Source organism: Mirounga angustirostris, unplaced genomic scaffold (genome assembly GCF_029215605.1).
Source record: "Mirounga angustirostris isolate CCGP_5_RB_7025 unplaced genomic scaffold, mMirAng1.0.hap1 SCAF_3, whole genome shotgun sequence".
Taxonomy (NCBI): Eukaryota; Metazoa; Chordata; class Mammalia; order Carnivora; family Phocidae; genus Mirounga; species Mirounga angustirostris.
The window spans coordinates 66,916,004-66,920,920 of record NW_026991711.1 but is presented as its reverse complement, the minus strand read 5'-3'; the positions used below and the strand labels follow the sequence as shown (position 1 = coordinate 66,920,920).

At 39.2% G+C, this 4,917-nt stretch overlaps 1 non-coding gene across 1 annotated transcript; it reads right to left on the bottom strand.

Annotated features, from left to right (window-relative positions):
- Nucleotides 1-3,772: 3,772 nt before the first annotated feature.
- Nucleotides 3,773-3,957, bottom strand: LOC123840122 (U2 spliceosomal RNA). The gene has a single exon (XR_006789929.1). It is a non-coding gene; the product is annotated as a U2 spliceosomal RNA (small nuclear RNA).
- Nucleotides 3,958-4,917: the final 960 nt, after the last annotated feature.

Below are 4,917 nucleotides of genomic sequence, written 5' to 3'. Positions count from 1 at the left end.
AAGTTCTTCAACTGACATGGTTGTATTCCTCAGCAAACTCTAAAATAAGTAATTTCCGATGAGGTATAGGTGGGTCTGTTTTATAAATCTGAAACCCTTGTGGGCATAGCAATGAAATTTAAAAAGAAGAAAAAAATTCTTAACAAATGAATGACACTTCATGAGTCCATGGCCACCACCACCGCCTCCGCCACCACCACCACTGATTCAACAGAGGCTGCAAAAAGTGAAGCAAAAGATGGAGCCTTAGGGGCACCTGGGTGGCTTAGTCGGTTAAGCATCTGCCTTCGGCTCAGGTCATGATCCCAGGGTCCTGGGATCGAGCCCCACATTGGGCTCCCTGCTCAGCGGGGTCTGCTTCTTCCTCTCCCTCTGCCTGCCACTCCCCCTGCTTTTGCACTCTCTCTCTGCCAAATAAATAAATAAAATCTTAAAAAAAAAAAAAAAAAAAAGATGGAGCCTTAGAACTGGAGGAATGTATTTGTAGTTCCAGCAAAGCTCCCTGAAGCCTGGCCTGAAGCTTCAAGAAAGGCAGGGCCCGTGTTCATCTCAGGCATGGACTTGAGAAGAAGTAACTGAGCTAGCCAATACCCATCATTTTAGAAAGGAAGGGTTCACTCTGAAGCAGCCTTCAAATTTAGTAAGGTAACAAGTGCCATATTTCCTTTGGATTATAGATATGGAGGCTTACCTCAACATGGACATAGATTAAGTCCTCCTTCAACAAGAAACTCTCCATAAATCCCCCCACCATCAAGGACAGGCCCTGTCCTTCATGGAACCATAGGCCTGGGCTTGGGGGATCAAGCAGAGACCCTGAAGACAGATGGCTCAAACTTGAAATCAAAGTTCTTCTACAACTGCCTCTGGACAGGTTATTTAAAACCACTCTTTCTATTTTTTTCTTATGTAAAAAATTGATTTACTAGATTATAGATTAAAGTAAAGATAGTGCCTTGGACATAGTAGGCACATTTTATTATGGCATATACTATGTGCTAAAGCAGTTCTTTACACAGAAAATTTCACCGGATTGTAGAGGGAAGTAGTCACTGTAGTTTGGGATGGAAAAGGAAAGATTCATAAGTAGAGTGACCATATCATTTCTCTGCCAAAATGGGACACTTTTGAATGACAAAGAGGGAACTCTTACTAAATACACTGAGACAACAGGCATAAACTGTGCATGTTTCAGACCAACCAGGAGGTATGCTCAGCAAATGCTTGATTTAAGGTTGGAAGAAAGAATGGAAATGAAATGCCAGGAATGTCATGTGATGCAAAGGCTGGGTGCCATGTAGGTTTTTTGTGAACTGTGGCTAAAGAAGCCTAATCAGGGTGGCTCAGTCGTTTAAGCGTCCAACTCTTGGTTTCTGCTCAGGTCGTGATCTCAGGGCCATCTCAGGGCCATCTGGCTCTGCAGTGGGTCTGGAGTCTGCTTAAGATTCTCTCTCTCTCACCCTCTGCCCCTCCCCCACTCACACTCTCTCTCTTTAAAAAAAAAGAAGAAGAAGAAGACTGATCAGTTTTTGTTAAAGAATTCTTTTGAAAGCATAGTGTATGAGAAGGATAGAGGTAGATAGCAGAAGGATTTAGGTTGCAAAATATTTTAAATGCCCAAATAACAATTTTGGTTTTATCTCTTAGATCATAAAGGGCCATTGGAAGTATTTGAGGAGAATAGTAAAATGCAAAAATAGTATATTCAGATCAATTTGGCAGATTGGAATAGGGAGATTACAGAATCTAAATAGGTAGGGATGATCTCGGACAGGAAAGAAATGCCTAAAGTAAGAAATACTTGGAAGAAAATTTGAGAGGACTTAATCATAACTCATTATGAAGAAGTTAAGAGGGAACTGAACGTGATCTCATGAGTTGAAAACTATTTGATAGAAAAAGCCAACACTGGTGATAAAAACTGATGACACATTATATGTCACATGATTTTCAAAAGTATCTTAACATGAAGGATAAAATACAGAAGAGATTTCTTTCTTGTTAATTCGTATTCACTGAGAAGTTGTCAGTAGGTGATAATACCATCTCAGATGAACATGCTTTATAAGATGCATCCCTGGGACCTTAACTTTAATCTACATTGAATGACAGTTGGAGAAGTGAACTGGTACCAGAGTTAGGGCTAGGAGTCCAGTTGGTCAGGAGTGGTTTGAGACCATACATCAAGGCCAGCAAAGACAGATAAGAAAAAGAAAGTCAAGTTCAATTATGGATATAAGTAGGGTAGGAAGGGTAAGATTCTATCTGGTAAAATGGATAATAGAAATGAGGGACCCAGACAAGAACTTTGGAAAAAAGTTCTCTGAGCCAAGAGTGAAAAGATGTGGGGAATATGTCAATGCAAAGTATGCCACTTTGGCATAACGATTATTTTGAACTGAAAGCAATTGAGAATTAATAGAGAAAGAGTGCTCTGCTCTCCCCTTGTCTGCCTAAATTCAGGGTATAAATTTCCCTTTGAGGGAGGTGCCTCCCTCTGCAGCCCCCCTCACTTCCTTCTTCCCCCACCCCCATTCCAGGTAGAGAGGATCAACCCTTATCATTGAAGATGGGGAACTGACACCAAGATGAGTTTGCATAAACAGACCTCACTAAAATAATTTTTATCCTCCATTAGTTTCCCCAATATATTTCCTAGTTATTACCTCCAATTCATTGTCCCTTGAAACCCAAATCGTCCTTTCATTAAGTGGGTATATGAGCACCTGAATCTAATTTTTTTTGAGTTTCATTTCTTTTCTGTAACCCCTGTGCATGAAAAAAATTATAAGAAGTGTGTTCCTTTTCTCCTATTGATCTGTCCTTTCTTATTTAATTTGCAGTCCTCAGGTACTGAACTAAGAAGGTACAAAAATATTTTTCCTCCTCAACACTCATTTCAACCATGAGGAAATCAAGGAAATTCCAGCTTACCTAACTGCAAATCTCTTGCCCTTTCCAATAAGAGCTCCTTCTGTATTATACCTCCTGGCACAGGCAGGAAATAGTTTCAGAGAATGGATGCCCTTGAAGTCACAGGACACAAAAAGCTCCTCAGGCTGGGTGGGAGGGAAGTAGGTGGAGAACAAATCCATTTTGGACTCTAGCAGGATTATTCTAAAGCAATTTGCCACATAATTTCTCCACAGGTAAACTCCCTGAGGGCCAACAAATTAGCTGAGAAGGAGATAACCGAATCTACTAATTCTTTTTTTATTATTATTATCTTAATTGTGCCCTTTCTCTGAGCTAGTACATTGGTGTGATATACACACACAAAAAAGCCAGAAATATCACATCTTCAACTCTTGGATCAGCTGGATATAAAGTAATATCGAATGAAGGAGTCATAATGAAATATGTCAAAATGCTGTCCTGTCCCACTCATCTTCCCTTGCCAAAAAAAAAAAAATTAAACTCTGAAGGAATTGATGACCAGTGATAGTCTCTACAGAATGCTGTGGAAATCGATTAAACAGAAGCTGAAAAATGTCTCAGGGTGTAATTGATAACATGATGAGACAGGAAAAAAATTACAAGTATGAAGTTAAATCCAAAAATTCTTACTTAGAGAAAATGCAGAGGCTTCTTGTATCCCACAGGACCAATCTGGAAAACTATTAGTGTTTGGAGAAGCGAGAACTAGAGAATAATTGTTGTTGTTTGTTTATTTTTGACAGTTTTAAAGGACAATTTCTCTTGGGGAAAATTTCTGTTCCCTACTTAGAAGTTCCTTCTAAACCCAAGACCGTTCCAGGAAAGTCTTTTGGCTCTTTCTTGAACTTTGGAAATGGATTTTGCATAAACTTGTATAATCTGTTTACTTAATTGCTTCAGTAGATTATCATACCCCAAATTCAGAGGTTTAAAAATATCACTGAATAGAGGACATATCAGATATTAAACTGTTAAGAACAGATACTACACTTGATCTTAGCCAAAAGGCCGAGAAGTGACATGGATGGAACTGGAGGGTATTATGCTGAGCGAAATAAGTCAATCCAAGAAAGACATGTGTCATATGACCTCACTGATATGAGGAATTCTTAATCTCAGGAAACAAACTGAGGGTTGCTGGAGTGGTGGGGGGTGGGTGAGGTGATAGACATTGGGGAGGGTATGTGCTATGGTGAGCACTGTGAATTATGTGAGACTGATGAATCACAGACCTGTACCTCTGAAACAAATAATACATTATATGTTTAAAAAAAAGAAGAAGAAGATAGCAGGAAGGGAAAATGAAGGGGGGGATATCGGAGGGGGAGACGAACAATGAAAGACTATGGACTCTGAGAAACAAACTGAGGGTTCTAGAGGGGAGGAGGGTGGGGGGATGAGTTAGCCTGGTGATGGGTATTAAAGAGGGCACGTATTGAATGGAGCACTGGGTGTTATACGCAAACAGTGAATCATGGAACACTACATCAAAAACTAATGATGTAATGTATGGTGATTAACATAACACAATAAAATTTTAAAAAAAATATCACTGGATATGAAACACGATCAGAAAGGGAAAAAAAAAACATCAATGTTACAAAGATTATGTGCCAAACCTGTGAAAGAAAGGCCAGGATTTTGTCCATGGTGGTCTCTGAATTGGACAGCTGCCATTTTCAGTATTGAAACCTACTCATTGTTGATGTGATTTTTCATAAAATGTTAAAATGGTCCAAATACATTCTTGAATTATAGCCCAGTCAATTTAGGCACTTAGATCTGGTTAAACACTGGTTGCCAGATTTTCCTAGTGTGTTATCCACTAAGCCACACACACTGCTACGAAGATCTCAATTCCTGTGACAATTTTTAAAGTTGGTCAAAAGAATTTGGTTTTTGCATAAGACCACGATTGTCTGCTGTTTCATTTGCAATATTAAAGGTTTAATGACCTCTATCATGAGAATTAAAATATTA